The sequence below is a fragment of the Dendrobates tinctorius genome, unplaced genomic scaffold (assembly GCF_039654945.1).
Source record: "Dendrobates tinctorius isolate UK_male_01 unplaced genomic scaffold, ASM3965494v1 ptg000062l, whole genome shotgun sequence".
Taxonomy (NCBI): Eukaryota; Metazoa; Chordata; class Amphibia; order Anura; family Dendrobatidae; genus Dendrobates; species Dendrobates tinctorius.
In genome coordinates, this window is record NW_027361730.1 from 16,280,820 (window position 1) to 16,297,339 (window position 16,520).

Sequence of the window (16,520 nt, forward strand, 5' to 3'; positions counted from 1 at the left end):
ACCCCACTGGTGAGGACCTCTTCCCACATGCGCCACACAGCCCGGTAGGCCTCCCAAGTTTTCGGTGCCAATAACGATTCGATCAGTGACTCTGCGGCTCGTAAGCCACCCTCCACAGCTCCTCCGGACAAAGTAGACCCTCGAACTCTGCTTCCGGAGCCAAGGAACGAAAATGATCCTACTGCGAACGAGAGAGAGAGTCAGCTATCTCGTTCTTCACGCCGGGCACGTGCGTTGCGGTCACATGTGCATTCAAAGACAAACACAATAGCACCAACTGCTGCAAAACCCGAACAACTGAAGGAGACAATGCAGTAAGACCATTAATCGCGCTCACAACACTCATGTTGTCGCAATTAAAACGAACACGCCGATTCCGAAAATCCTGCCCCCACAAATGTACCGCCACCACAATCGGAAAAATCTCCAACAACGTGATGTTACGCACCAAACCGGACGAAACCCACACGTCAGGCCATTGAGCTGCGCACCATTGCCCTCTGAAATAGGCACCAAAACCGAAACCGCCAGATGCGTCTGTAAACAAATCCAATGCATCGTTACCAACCACATCTGCCATTACCAACGAGCGACCGTTGTACTCCTCCAAAAAGGACTCCCAGACCGCCAAATCAGCCCTGAGCTCCGCCGACAACCTAACAAAATGATGGGGAGCCCGAATCCCCGAAGTAGCGCTAGCCAACCTACGTGAAAAAACTCGACCCAGCGGCATCACCCAACAAGCGAAGTTAAGCTTCCCCAACAGCGACTGAAGATCCCGCAACGATATTTTCCGCAACCGACACGCTCGGACCACATCAGACCTCAAATCTTCTAGCTTGTCCTCAGGCAACCTAAATTCCCATTCAACTGTATCGATGACGATCCCCAAAAAACGCAAACACGTGCTGGGGCCCTCAGTTTTTTTGGGCGCCACCGGGACCCCGAACCGATCCACCACCCATTCAATGGCTTTCAAAATCCTGAAACAACGTGAAGAATCCGCTGGGCCAACACACAAAAAGTCGTCTAAATAATGAATAACCGAGTCGAAACCAGAAACGTTGCACACGACCCACTCAAGAAAGGAACTAAACGCCTCAAAATACGCACAGGACAACAAACAACCCATAGGTAAACACCTATCCACAAAAAACCTGCCTTCCCAAAAACAGCCCAGCAGCTTCACGCTCTCAGGGTGAACCTGAAGTAAATGAAAAGCGGATTCAACATCGGTCTTAGCCATAAGGGCACCACGACCACATTTTCGCACCCAACGCACCGCCTCGTCAAAGGAAGAGTATACCACCGAACAAATCTCTGGATCAATACAATCGTTAACCGACCTCCCACGTGGGTAAGACAAATGTTGAATGAGCCGGAACTTATTCAGCTCCTTCTTCGGAACCACCCCCAATGGGGAAACCACCAAATCTGGAAAAGGAGGGGACACGAAAGGGCCCGCCATGCGACCCAACGAAACTTCTTTCCTGAGTTTTTCCGAAACAACTGAAGAATGCTCCAAAGCTGAGCGCAAATTTTTCAAAATAAACGGGATTTCAAACGGAGCACTCGGAATGCGATAACCCTCCTTAAAACCTGAATATAACAGCCCTGCTCTTTCACTGTCCGGGTACCTATTTAGATAGGGAACCATCCTTTCCAGATTCACCGGAGTCACCCCCTTGTGAATTACCGCCCCAGCTCTGGACTTCCCTTTCTTGAAACACTTTGACGCCCCGTGTGAGGCGCCATTGCAATTTGAGCAGAGGTGTTTAAATATACAATTGGCCCCGAACTTACACTGGCCATCAATAAACTGCCAGCACACCCCCGCCTTGTGCGTTCCCGACTGCCCTTGACCCCCGCCACCCGTAGAGCTGGAGGTGCCGCTACTCTGGCTGGTGCTTCCAGCCCCCCTATGAAAGGAGCTCCGAAACTTATTTTGCGCTATCACACGCATCCACAAACCAATATCTTTCTGGTCCCAGCGAATAGCCGGACGTACAGCCTTCCTCTGACGGAATTGCTCGTCATACCTCAGCCACGCCTGACCGCCATATACTCTGTATGCCTCCCCAATAGCGTCCAAATAACTGAACAGCGCAGAGCAATTGTCAGGGGCCTTTTCCCCAATAACACTTGCCAAAATGGCAAAAGCTTGCTGCCAATTTGCAAATGTCTGAGGAATCAGGCGCCACCTACGCTTTTCTTCCTCTTCCTTTTTGCTATCTTCTTTCTTACTTTTATCCAAATTAAACTTCTCAAGAGGCAATAACGAAAATATTTCCACATATTCATCCTTCCAAATCCGCTCTTTCACCTCCTTTTTTAAATGAGCCCCCAACGAACCTTCGAAGCACACGTACACCTCGCCATGCGCCCGGTCATCCAGATGCACACGACAGTCCTTTTCTCTGTCGGTTTGCACCAACACCGACAATGGCTCACCAGCGCGAGGGCCCGGCACTACCACGCACTGACCTGACAACCCTCCACCCTGCGGCCCGACCCACGCTGCTACCGGTGACGACCAAACAAAACCCCGCTCTAAGCGCAACAGCAAACTACGCACATCCGCCAGCATATCACACACGCCCCCGGCCGACCCTGAACTGCTCAACCCAGCCCCAAGCCTGACGCCACTGGATTCAGCTGAGGGCCCCCCTACCACCACTGACGAAGATAAAAGCGGGTGACAAACAGGGGACATAGACACATACTCACCGGGCTGCGAGGGGGCTGTGTGCCCTCCAGCCGGAAAGCCTGGATCCCCGACGCCTCGTGGACCTCGCGCTTCCCGGTGGCGGACTCGCTGCCGCGTTGCTGGACCCCGAACACCCCCGCAGCAAGGGCCGGGGAGGGAGGCCTGAACCCCTGGACTGAACCAGGCAGCGGTACCCTCAAGTCGAAAGCCTCCTGGCACCCCCCGCCGAGAGTTCCTGCTGATGTGCCATCACATTGCACCTGGGCGTCCAGGGCCCCCCACGACAGCTGGGAGCCCGAAAGCGTCCTGCTTCGCCCGAATCTACCTGCAGCCGGCGCCGACCCCGCCAAACGGGCCTCCGGTCCCGCTGCAGCCACAGGGCTGTAAGGCGTTGTCACCTCATCAGAAGCAGGTGCAGCTGCGGTGCCAGCGCAGCGACGCCCCCTGCCGCAGCGGGTTCCCCCACACCACTGGGGGACGAAGAAGAACCCGGCCCTGCCACCTGGCAGGCCGCCACTCTGCCGGTGGCCGAAGTACATGTGGCTGAAGAGGCAGGCCGCGCGGCATGTCCATAACCGCCACGGCCCCCCGAAGGAGCTGGTGCAGCCTGAAGCCGGGCGCGTGCCGGCTCCGCCCCCCTCCTGCCCCGGGGCGAAGGTCCGGACTTCCGCAGGGCCTCACCGCACCAGAGGATTCCTCCCAGGCCACGACGCCCTGAAAGGGGGGGTGCGCGTCGCGCGGCTGGGAGGGTCCTGGGAGGGGCTCCGGCGGCGACGCGAGGCCCGGGGAGCGGTGTCGGGCGAGAGCCGTTCCGGAGGCCTCGCCTGCCTGGATCTCCACTCTCTCACCTCGGCCTGTGCTGGTGCCCCCTGAAGCAGGCCAGCCACTTGAGCCTCCAACCATCCCGGAGGCTGCCCTGCCGCTGCCGCCCGCAGTCTGTCCAGGGCCTGATCCACTCCAGACATCCCGGTAAGCGTGTGGGACTGTTCTGGAGCTGGGAAACGGGAACAGAGGGCAGGAACCCCCCAGCCCCTGGCTTAAATACCCCCTAGCTCCCCCTCCCCATTAACCCTTCCCTCCACTAAACCTTCCAACCCCCCGTCATGATTGCCTCCACCCACGCCTCCTACAGGGGGCCGGGAGGCTCACTCCGGCCATTTCTTTCATGTGTTAAATATTGTGGTGTCCACCTAACACACATATTGCTAATCACCACCAGCGCTGCTGCACACAACAAAAATCCTCCAGTTTCACCACACACTAACTGTACAGTGAAAAGCGCTATCAGCAGAAGCTATTTTTTTTCTTCTTCCCTGCCTAACGCTCTCCCTGTTCAGAATCAGCAGCAGCACCTCTCCCTATTCTAAGATCGGCAGAAGTAAGATGGCGGTCGGTGGTCACAGCCTTTTATACCCACTGTGACGCCACACAAAGCCAGCCAATCACTTCAATGCCCTTTTCTAAGATGGTGGTGGCCGCTGCCCATGTTATCGCATTGCCCACAATGTGCGTCCTCCATCATTGGCTGAGAAAAGGCGCTGGAAGCATTATTTGAAACGCGACTTTGGCTCTCTGATCGGCAACCTCATGGCCGACCTCATGCTATGATCGGGTTTCGATCAGCGAAACCCGACTTTAGCTAAAGTCGGCTATTTTTGAATTTGACCGACCCGTTTCGCTCAACTCTACTCTATACAAAAAACAACATTGATATTAACGCCATATGGTCAGTGGTAAATACCAGTATTACGGAACATATAAGTGATTACAGCACATGGTAACTTACAGCTAACGTTTTTTTCTGATGGAATTGTTCACTTTTCCCGTCTTTTCCATCTGGCCCAGACCGATATAACAACTTCTTCCATCCAGGACCCGGCTGTAGAAATTACAACAAAGACACATTTTACTTCTCATATTCCAGCTCCATCACCATTTATTCCCAACCTGCACAAACTCCTTATCCTGCTGATACCCCAAGCTCTGAAGTCACATCTGCTCTTATCCCAGCAAGTCAGCAGAAGGTTGAGACTCTGTAATTTTGCAGCATCTTGGGTATTTTGCCACACTGTTTTACCCGTACTTTGTGTTGTCTGAGTAGCATTATGTCCATGGTAAAAGGAGAGTGGGCATTCGGTTGGATGATTCCAGGTCCATGCGGTTTAGGCTAGTGCGGACTAGAGCACCCGATGACCGCCCGTGTCTCCACATCCAGAATACACTGTAGATTCTCAAGTCATAGAATCGTAGAGTTGGAAGGGACCTCCTGGGCCATCTGGTCCAACCCAGGATTCGCTAAATCATCCCAGATGTCTGTCCAGCCTCTGTTTGAAGACTTCCATTGAAGGAGAACTCACCACCTCTCGTGACAGTCTGTTCCACTCATTGATCACTCTAACTGTCATAAAGTTTTTTCTAATATCTAATCAGTGTCTCCTCCCATTCAGTTTCATCCCATTGCTTCTAGTCTTTCCTTGTGCAAATGAGAATAAAGATGATCCTTCTTGAATGTGACAGCCCTTGAGATACTTGTAGACAGCTATTAAGTCTGCTCTCATTCTTTTCTTTTGCAAGCTAAACATTCCCAAATACTGCAACCTTTCCTCATAAGACAGGGTTTGCAGACAGGTCACCATTCTGGTCGCTCTTTTCTGAACTTGCTCCAGTTTGTTGATGTCTTTTTTAAAATGTAGCGCCCAAAACTGGACATAGTATTCCAGATGAGGTCTGACCAAAGAGGAATAGAGGGCAATAATAACTTCACGTGATCTAGACTGTATGCTTCTGTTAATACATCCTAGAATTGCATTTGCCTTTTTTGCTTCTGCATCACCCTGTTGTTGTCTTTTTCACATGTGCTGTTGCTTAGCCCTATTCCTCCCATTCTGTATATGCTTTTTTCATTTTTATTGCCCAGATGTAGTACTTTGCATTTTTCCCTGTTAAAAACCATTCTGTTAGTTGCTGCCCACTGCTCCAGTTTATTTATATCTTTTTGAATCCTCTCTCTCTTCTCTAGTATTAGCTATTCCTCCTAGCTTTGTGTCATCAGCAAATTTAATCAGTTTACCCTCAATTCCTTCATCTAAATCGTTGATAAAGATGTTGAACAATACAGGGCCCAGGACAGAGCCCTGTTGTACCCCACTTGAGACATTCTTCCAACTGGATGTGCAGCCATTTATGACCACTTTTTGGGTCCGATCACTAAGCCAGTTATAAATCCACCTAACAGTTGCCTTGTCCATTCCATACTTAGTCATTTTTTCAATAAGGATTGTGTGAGATACTTTATCAAATGCTTTGCTGAAGTCAAGATATACTATATCTACAGCATTTCCTTGTTCCACCCAATCAGTGATTCTGTCATAGAAAGAAATTAAGTTAGTCTGACATGACTTATTAGTTACAAACCCATGCTGACTCTGTTTAATAACTTCATTCTTATCTATGTACTTACATACATGTTGTTTAATAATTTGTTCAAAGATCTTTCCTGGTATAGAAGTCAGACTCACCGGCCTATAGTTGCCTTGGTCCATCTTCTTCCCCTTTTTGAAGATAGGAACAACATTTGCTCTTCTCCAGTCTTCTGGGACTTCTCCTGTTCTCCAAGAATTTTCAAAGATTATGGAGAGGGGTTCAAAAATTTCTTCTGCTATCTCCTTCAGTACTCTGGGGTGTAATTCATCTGGACCTGGAGACTTGAATTCATTTAGGTTAGCTAAGTGTTTCCTCACTATCTTTCTGTGTATAGATCCTGGATTCTTCTATTCCCTTAATATGACAGTGAAGAACAGTTGATGTTACATTTCCTTTCTGAGATAAGTGAAGTGTTATTACACAGGAAGTAGGGAAAAAAACAAACACACAAGAAGTTAGACAATGTAGTTCGGGAAGGATAACAAATTTTTAATGCAGGTATATTAGAAATTAGTTTAAATTGCAGCAGTAAATAGATATAGATGAATATTTATTTGGCCTTCGAACCATTCCTTTAATTCTGCTCAATATTAAGTGATTTAATAAATTTTATCATAAAATAATTATAATTAATACATCAATATTAATATTGAGGAGCATTCACTTCAGTCTATTCGTTTGGCGTCCACAGCAGTCACAGTCTCTCATTGTAGCCCCCTCGGAAAAATTAATTTTCCACCCCTGCTCTATTATATATAGTGGCATGTAAAAGTCTGGTCAAAATTACTGTTATTGTGAACAGTTAAGCAAGTTGAAGATAAAATATTCTCTAAAAGGGCTAAAGTTAAAGATGACACATTTCCTTTGTATTTTAGGCAAAGAAATATATATTGTCATTTTTTACATTTTAAAAATTCCAAAAAGGAAAATGGGCCAATGAAAAAGTTTAGGCATCCTTGGAGATTTGTGTGCTCAGATAACTTTGACCAAGGTTTTGGGCCCTATTTATCTTGTTAGGATTGTGGCTTGTTCATTATCATCGATAGGAAAGGCCAGGTGATGCAAATTTACCAGCTTTATAAAAACCCAGCAATATATAACCTTGTGCAAAAAAACAGCAGCCATGGGTTCTTCTAAGCAGCTGTCTAGCACTTGGAAAATGAAAAATGGTGGAGGCCCACACAGCAGGAGAAGGCTATAAGAAGATAACAAAATATTTTCAAGTTGCTCTTTCTACAATGTAATTACGAATGGCAGTTAATAGGAACAGTGGAGGTTAAAATAAGGTCTGGAAGACCAAGAAAATTTTCTGTGAGAGCTGCTCATAGGGTTGCTAGAGAGGCAAATCAGGACCCTGCTTGACTGCAAAAGACCTTCAGAAAGATTTAGCAGACTCTGAAGTTGCGGTACATTGTTCTACTGTACAGAGACACCTGCACAAATATGAACTTCATGGAAGAGTCATCAGGAGAAAACCTCTCCTGCATACTCACCATAATATTCAGCATCAGAAGTATGTAAAAGAACATCTAAACAATAGTGATGAGCGAGCATGCTCGCCACTACTTGGTACTCACCCGAGCATCTTACTGCTCGAGATGCTCGGAGCTCGCAGAGTATTTCCAGGGTTGCTCAGCGGGAGCTCGAGTCCCTGCCCTGCATATTTGGCACTCTTTAGAGAGCCAATGAACATGCAGGGATTGCCTGCCACACACACTAATGCCACAGCCATGTTGGTTGTGGCATTGCAGTGATTGGTTGGCCCCACAGCGTCATCACGTCTATATCAGACCTGACACTGCCATGCTCATCACAGTCTACTCCAGAATCAGACTGTGTAGGGAGAGTTGCTGCTGAACTAGGGAGAGATTTGCTTGTGTCTTAGTTAGTGTAGATATATCACAAAATATTAGACACGTATCCATCTCCACTAACAGTCCTTATGAGGACTAATCCAGCTGCATAGATATCAGTGCTAGGCAACCTCTTTGGAGAATCCATGTCCCATCTGCACTGTACATATCACCAGCTCCCTGACAGCCCCTCATCCGGTTCCATTAGGAAGAGATGCTTGGGAATGCCATCTTAGCTGCTCCTGCCTGGGTCTTAGACCCCGAATCCTTCCTGGGGATGATTCCGTTGAGCTGGTGCCAGTTTTTGCTATTCTCCGGCCTAAAGGGGGTTTTAACCATCACCGATTTTGTGACGCAGTAGCGATATAGCTAGCGATATCGCTATGTGTGATACTTACCTCCAACCGGCTCCCCCGCTGGCTAACGCTGATCGCGCGAGATCGTCCACGTCCATTTCTCGTTGGGCGCTTCCTGCTGGGCTTCCTGCTGGCGCCGATGAACGACGTGTGGACGCGAGCGGGAGGACGTCAGGATCGCCGCGTCGCTACATCGCTGTGAGATCTGCCTGTGTGACAGCTCACTAGCGACCATTTAGTGATGCACCAGCGATCCTGACCGGGTCGTGTTGTCGCTGGAGCATCGCTAAATGTAAAGGGGCCTTAAGGCCCCTTGCTGCCATCCGCAGACTGATCCTCACAGCTTGCAGCTGTCTACTCCATATGCCCTTGAGCAGGATGCCCAGGCGACTACCTGTAATCAGGAAGTATCCTGACTATACTTCTCTCCTCTGTGCTGTTCCTCCTATTTAGTTAACTCCTGTGCTGCCTGTGCCTCAACTAACACTATTATGTAAAGTTACATAAAATGTCCTGTATTACAGTGATAGAAGGCACTTCAAAATAAGTAGAAAAACAAAAAGTCATGCTGTAATTAAACAGCAGACTAAACGAAGACAACCCAGATCATCAATCTAAAATTAACATTTATTTATAAATATTTAAAAAGATAAAGGACATAAAACATTAATACACAAAACAACCCAGTAGGTGGACCAAGGAAAAACACCAACAAGGTATTTATTAGAGATCAGTGCCTGTATACAGTATATAACTCCAGACTAAATAATAAATAACAGTATTAACAAATCAGTGTAAAAGCTGTGCTAGCATCATGGCATTACAATTCTCAAAAGGAAGGGCAAAGGATGAGGGTATTTAATAAAGTGACCAAGTGCCTAAGGCATCCTAATAGGTTAATGCCCAATTCAATTGTGAAGGCCCTATGTAGTAAGTATAGCCAGATACACTAATACATAAACAATAGAGACCTATTACCTGAATAATAAACCCAGGTGTGGGATAAGAAGTGTGGGTGATTCAGAAGGTTCCCCCTAGCTCTGACGTGCGTTTTGCCCTTAGCTTCTTCCAGGGGGGTGGGGGATCATGTGACATGTCATGTGATACATCTAGGGTGCCCATGCCTTCTAAACTACCTAGGTCCCTGGCTGCTCTTAGTCAGCCTCTGGATGCAATACATACACCACACACATCATTTTATATACATAAGACATCTACCTGTAACGAATGGAAGCGGAGGCAGAGATGGTGAAGTTAACATTCGCTTTTTATTTTTAAAGTGGAACCTCAGGACCACGGTCCAGGGGGCTCTGAAGGGGGCGTGACTAGTGGGCCCTGGGTACACATAGTAAAGCCCCTCAGACAGGACCAGAATGGAGTACCCGGAGGACACAGGTGCTACCTCCAGTTAGACCCCAGACACGTGGCAGCTGTCCCAGCAGGACCAAAAGGGATAACAGTAGTTACAGCAGAGTCCGTAATGAGACGGGTCCTGGATCCTGGTAGTTGGTAAGTAGTTGGTTCCAGTGACCTTCACACAGTCCTCGGATGGCTGTTGGTGGAACGGGATGGCTTTTGCCCAGATGGTTGCAGATATAACCAGGAAGCTCAGGATACTGATACTCTGTGGAGATAGATAGCATTAGTGAATGCACAGAGACTGCAGATGCAGCGCAGACAGGTTAGCAAGAGAACCGGATGTAGCAATGATTGATACTCATTGCTCCGGCGCTCTCTGTTATGAATGGGTCGCCGAGGACGAAATAAAAAACAACACAAGCTAAGTCTCAGAAAACCAAAGAGGTAGGTAACTATGCAGACTGCAGACCCCTGATCCTAACACGCAACTAGCAGCAGTTGTGGAGCATTCCTATGGTGGTCCTAGATGCCTCGTCACAACCGGAGAGCTAAATAAGCCTAAAGCAGGAAAAGAGGAAAACTAACTGCCCCAGAGCAGACCCCAAAGGAAAGACAGCCCCCCACATGTATTGACAGTGAAACAAGATGAAAACACAAACAAAGGCAGGAAAATAGGCTGAACAAACGATGGGGCCAAACTAACTAGAAAGGACAGGAAAGGAAAGCCACTGTCTGCAATCTGCCAAAAACCCTACCAAAATGTCCAACACAACTGATAGCAAAATTAACCCTGAAGTCTCTAGACTTCTCCCACTATATCAGCACTCTGAAATATTCTGAGACAGAGCAAAAAGAGGCCAATCTAATAAGGGACAAAAAAAGGCAAATTGGCAAATACAGATAAATAAGAGTGGAAATTCAACACAGCCCAGCCGGGCTGGCTGACCACACAAAAAACTGAATTGACCAACAAGAGCAAGTGTGAACATTAGCAAAAACAAACTTAACTTGAGAAGACTGGGACAGAGCTGAGTCCAAGACCTGAGAAGCAGACTGAATCACCAGCACCAGGATAGGGCGTTGGCTGTCTTATATCCAGTCTGATACTCCAGAGATCCAATCGTTATCTTCCTCACCAGGTGGCAGATCACTACCAATTAAACCAATATCACTACCTCCTGTCACCACCAGAGGGAGAACGGAAGGAGAACTCTCAACTGGTGGAGCAGAAAATGAGCTCATAACAGCTTTCCCTGTGAAGGAGAGGCCAGAAATAGCAGCCAGTGCGCTGCCATTGGTTAATTGCACTTTTTGAAAAATGCACTCTGTCCCTTTAAGAAGGCAGGAGAGCGGGCGGGTGTGCCCTAATAGCTTTAGTTACAGATCTGCTGACAGGACGCCAGGAGGTGGAGGCAGGAGAGAGACCTGAATGCTGAGCAGCAGCATGAGACACAGAGGCCGGTTGCTGCCTAAGGACAGCGTGCGAGGCTCGAGGTGAGTGCCCAGAACAGGGGGCAGGGGCAGACCTGGATGCAGCGCCAGGACGGGGACCAGGTGTAACAGTGGCAGACCTGGGCGCCGCGCCAGGACTGGGACCGGGTGTAACAGTATCCCCCTCTTTACACCCCCTCTTCTTCAAGCCTGCGTAGAATCTTTTAAGGAGAAGAGGATGTTCTCTCTAGGCTCCCAAGATCTCTCCTCAGGACCAAAACCCTTCCAGTCCACCAGGTAGGTCTTACCCCTTACTTTTTTTATGGCCAGGATATGTTTTATCTCAAAAACATCATCCTCCGAGACAGGGTCAGGAGTGCTGCCCGGATCCTTAAAGAAGGGGCTCAAAACTACTGGTTTGAGGAGAGAAACATGAAAGGAGATAGGCACAGGTACAGAAGTAGGCAACTTCAGCTTGTAAGAGACTGGATTGATTTGTCTCAAGATCTCAAATGGTCCAATGAACCGGGGACCCAATTTGTAGGATGGCATCTTTAAACGGATATACTTTGAAAAGAGCCATACCTTGTCTCCGGGGAGGAAGATAGGCGCATCCAAAGGTCTCTTTTCCGCATGCCTTTTCATACGATGGGAGGCTTTCTCCAGAGCAGTTTTGGTGTCCCTCCAGACGTTAGAAAAATCTTCGGAGAAAGTAGCCGGAACGCCAGATGATCCGGAGATGGGAAGAGGTATTCCGGGTTGCAGTCCGAAGACAATCTGAAAGGCAGACTTTCCAGAAGACTCACTTACTTGGTTGTTGTAGGAAAATTCGGCCCAGGACAGTAAGTCTACCCAGTCGTCATGATGCGTGTTGACAAAGTGACGCAGGAATCCAGCCAAGATTTGATTTGTCCTCTCCCCTTGCCCATTGGACTGGGGATGGTATGCTGAGGAAAAATCCAGTTCAATTCTTACCAGTTTACAAACTGCTCTCCAGAAACTTCAGGTGAACTGGACTCCTCTGTCGGACATGATGTGGAGAGAGAAACCATGGAGACGGAAGATGTGCCGGATGAACAGATCCGCCAACTCAGGAGTAGTTGGAAGACCGGGTAGCGGAATGAAGTGAGCCATTTTAGAGAAGCGGTCCACCACTACCCACACCTCAGAACAGCCAGATGAGATTGGAAGATCTGTGATGAAGTCCATCGCGATGTGTTGCCAGGGAGCAGACGGAATTGGAAGAGGCTGAAGCCTACCTGTGGGTAGGTGCTTGGCCGTCTTGTTACGGGCACAGGAAGGACAGGCTGTGACGTACTCCTGAATGTCCTTAGCCATAGTAGGCCACCAGTAGTACCGGGAGATGAGTTGCAGAGTCTTTCTCTGACCGGCATGACCAGCCAACTTGGATGAGTGACCCCACCGAAGGACACGAGTACGTTCAGAAGCTGACACGAAAGTTTTCCCAGGGGGAAGCCAGGTAAGATCAGCAGAAGTGACAGCAACTAACCTTGAGGGTTCAATGATGTGCTGCAGTTCTTCTTCTTGATCAGGAGGCAGAAAGGCTCTGGAAAGTGCATCTGCTTTGACATTTTTGTCAGCTGGGCGAAAATGAAGAACAAAATTAAAGCGAGCAAAAAACAAAGCCCAGTGGGCTGGACGAAGATTCAGCCTTTGCGCAGTTTGGAGGTAAGCAAGGTTTTTGTGATCGGTGTATATAACTACCTGATGAAGAGCTGCTTCTAGAAGATGCCTCCACTCCTGCAGAGCCAATTTGATAGCCAACAATTCCCGATCTCCAACGGAATAATTCCTCTCTCCGGGAGAAAAAACCTTGGAAAAAAACACAGGAGTGCATTGCCTGGCGGACGATTTCTGGGTTAGTACAGCTCCCACACCTACTGAAGAGGCATCAACCTCAAGAAAAAATTGTTCATTGGAGTTAGGACGATGAAGAACAGGTGCGACAGCAAAGGCCTTTTTGAGAGAAATAAAAGCCTCCTCAGCATCAGGAGGCCAATCCTTGGGATTTGTACCTTTCCGGGTCAGCTGAAATGGGCGCCACTCAGGTGGAGAAGTTAGGCATGAATTGTCTGTAGTAGTTGGCGAAGCCCAGAAATCGCTTTATGGCGTTCAGCCCAGTGGGACGAGGCCACTTGAGTACAGCCGATAATTTCTCTGGATCCAGTTTTAATCCTGTGGAGGAAATAATGTAACCAAGGAAAGGCAAAGAGGATTGTTCAAAGAGGTACTTTTCAAACTTAGCATACAGTCTGTTCTCCTGAGCCTTTGTAAGACTAGGCGTACTTGCCGTCGGTGCAAGACCAAGTCAGTGTAAAAAATCAGAATGTCGTCCAGATAGACAACAACACAGGTGTAAAGCAGATCCCTGAAAATGTCATTGACAAACTCTTGGAAAACAGCGGGTGCATTGCTTAGACCAAATGACATTACCAGGTACTCGTAGTGACCATCACGGGTGTTGAAGGCTGTTTTCCATTCGTCTCCATCCCTGATTCAGATCAAGTTGTAGGCACCTCTGAGATCCAGCTTGGTGAAGATCTTGGCCCCTCAGAGACGGTCAAACAGTTCTGAAATTAGAGGCAAAGGGTACCTGTTTTTTACCATGATCTGGTTCAGTTCCCGGTAGTCGATACAGGGCCGCAAGGATCCGTCCTTTTTCTTCATGAAGAAGAAGCCTGCTCCTGCCCGTGATGATGATTTTTGGATAAACCTTCTGGTGAAATTCTCCTGGATGTAGTCCGACATAGCCTGAGTCTCTGCCTGGGAAAGAGTGTAAACTCTCCCACGGGGAGGAGATGTTCCAGGAAGAAGATCTATTGGACAGTCATATGACCTGTGGGGGGGGAGTTTATCAGCTTCCTTTTTCCCGAAGACATCCGAGAAGGACCAGTAAGCGGATGGTAATCCAGGCAGGGAAGCAAGTTGGACTGGGGGTGAAACAGGTTCAATCTGGGTTAAGCAACGGTCCGAGCAGGAATCTCCCCAAAGCAGAATTTCACCTGTTCTTCAATTAAGGACTGGTTCGTGCTTCTGAAACCAAGGCAAACCTAAAAGCCAGGGGTGAGACAAACCAGGGTACACATAAAACCGGATTCTTTCAGAATGCATAAGACCTACCCGGAGTTCCACTGGCTCAGTCTGGAACTGGACAGGTTCGGTCAGTGGCTGGCCATCGACAGCGGTCACCCGCAATGGATTGGGAAGAGCCTGAACTGGTAAGTGGTAACGATCCACAAGTGTCTGCTGGATAAAACTCCCGGCGGCTCCGGAATTCAACAGACAGAGTCCAGAAAATTTTATTGCTCCGCAGGTCACAGAGACTGAGATCTGCAGTGAAGGAGAGGAATGTTCTCTACCTAGGGTGGCCTCTCCTACCGAGCCTAGGCACAGGAGTTTCCCGACTCCTTTGGACAGGAGCGGATCAGGTGTTTTGAACTACCACAATATAGACAGTCTCTGTTTTTGTGACGCCCCTCCTGGCGGCAGCTGGCCAGACTTATTCGATCTACCTCCATAGCTTCGGGAGAAGAAGATGAGGTGGCCATCTTGGAAGAACTAGAGTCCAGGTGGTAGGACCTCTTGTCTTGCCTAATCTCAATGGAATGCTCCTGAAAACGCAGGTCAATCTGGGTCGCCAAGGAAATCAGGTCATCCAAGATGGTAGGCCTGTCCCTTCCAGCCAGCTCATCCTTAATTTTTCCAGATAGGCCCTCCCAGAAGGTAGCCAGCAAGGCCTCATTGTTCCAGGATAACTCAGACGAGAGGGTGCGGAACTGAACAGCATACTGAGCCACCGTGAGGATTCCTTGGCGTAAGCGAAGCAGGGCAGAAGTGGTCAATGTGGTCCGGTCAGGTTCATCGAAGGTCCTGCGAAAAATCTCTAGGAAAGATTGAAGATCATTAACCAGCGGGTCTCCTCTCTCCCATAACGGGTTTAACCAGGTGAGAGCCTCTCCTGCTAGATGTGACATAATGAAGCCCACTTTGGCACAGTCAGAAGCAAACAAGTGCCCCAAGATTTCGAAGTGTAGGGTACACTGATTGAGAAAACCCCGACACTGAGTGGGGTCACCATGGAAGTGGGGAGGAGCCACCAGGCGAGGACCCTTGCTTGCCGTGACAGCAGGTACATGGGTGGTGATAGGTGAATCAGGAGCAGCCGGGTTCAGCAGAGAATCCATGCGGGTGAACAGGTTATGTAGCTAGGACGTGATCTTGTCCTGTTAATCTTTTAAGCGGGTCACCTCTTGGCACAGTTCCATAGTCGGATGCCTCTGGGGTCCAGCGGATTCCATGGCCAGAGCAATCTGTAACGAATGGAGGCGGAGGCAGAGATGGTGAAGTTCACATTCGTTTTTTATAAACTACCTAGGTCCCTGGCTGCTCTTAGTCAGCCTCTGGATGCAATACATACACCACACACATCATTTTATATACATAAGACATCTACCTGTAACGAATGGAAGCGGAGGCAGAGATGGTGAAGTTAACATTCGCTTTTTATTTTTAAAGTGGAACCTCAGGACCACGGTCCGGGGGGCTCTGAAGGGGGCGTGACTAGTGAGCCCCGAGTACCCGTAGTAAAGCCCCTCAGACAGGACCAGAATGGAATATCCGGAGGACACAGGTGCTACCTCCAGTTAGACCCCAGATACGTGGCAGCTGTCCCAGCAGGACCAAAAGGGATAACAGTAGTTACAGCAGAGTCTGTAATGAGACGGGTCCTGGATCCTGGTAGTTGGTAAGTAGTTGGTTCCAGCGACCTTCACACAGTCCTCGGACTCGGATGGCTGTTGGTGGAACGGGATGGCTTTCGCCCGGATGGTTGCAGATATAACCAGGAAGCTCAGGATACTGATACTCTGTGGAGACAGATAGCATTAAAGAATGTACAGAGACTGCAGACGCAGCGCAGACAGGTTAGCAAGAGAACGGGATGTAGCACTGATTGATACTCGTTGCTCCAGCGCTCTCCCTATGAAGGAGAGGCCAGAAATAGCAGCCAGTGCACTGCCATTGGTTAATTGCATTTTTTGAAAAATGCACGCTGTCCCTTTAAGAAGGCAGGAGAGCGGGCGGGGGCGGGCGTGCCCTAATAGCTTAAGTTACAGATCTGCTGACAGGATGCCAGGAGGTGGAGGCAGGTGAGAGACCTGAATGCTGATCAGCAGCATTAGACACAGAGGCTGGCTGCTGCCTAAGGACAGCGTGCGAGGCTCGAGGTGAGTGCCCAGAATGGGGGGCAGGGGCAGACCTGGACGCAGTGCCGGGACGGGGACAAGGTGTAACAGTGGCAGACCTGGGCGCCACGCCAGGACAGGGACCGGGTGTAACACTACCACTTTCACATTAGATGAATGGTACACA

At 48.8% G+C, this 16,520-nt stretch overlaps 1 protein-coding gene across 2 annotated transcripts in view; it reads left to right on the forward strand.

Moving 5' to 3' along the window:
* LOC141092951 (TRPM8 channel-associated factor homolog) overlaps positions 1-16,520 on the forward strand; it is a 109,385-nt gene that overhangs the window by 18,279 nt on the left and 74,586 nt on the right. Inside the window, exon 1 of one of the 2 annotated variants that reach the window (XM_073579327.1) lies at positions 16,306-16,375. The exons of the other annotated variant lie outside the window; for it this stretch is intronic. The gene's annotated coding sequence lies outside the window, so the exon portion shown is untranslated. Of the gene's footprint in view, positions 1-16,305; positions 16,376-16,520 lie in introns of those variants that run through there. 2 annotated transcript variants of the gene reach the window in all.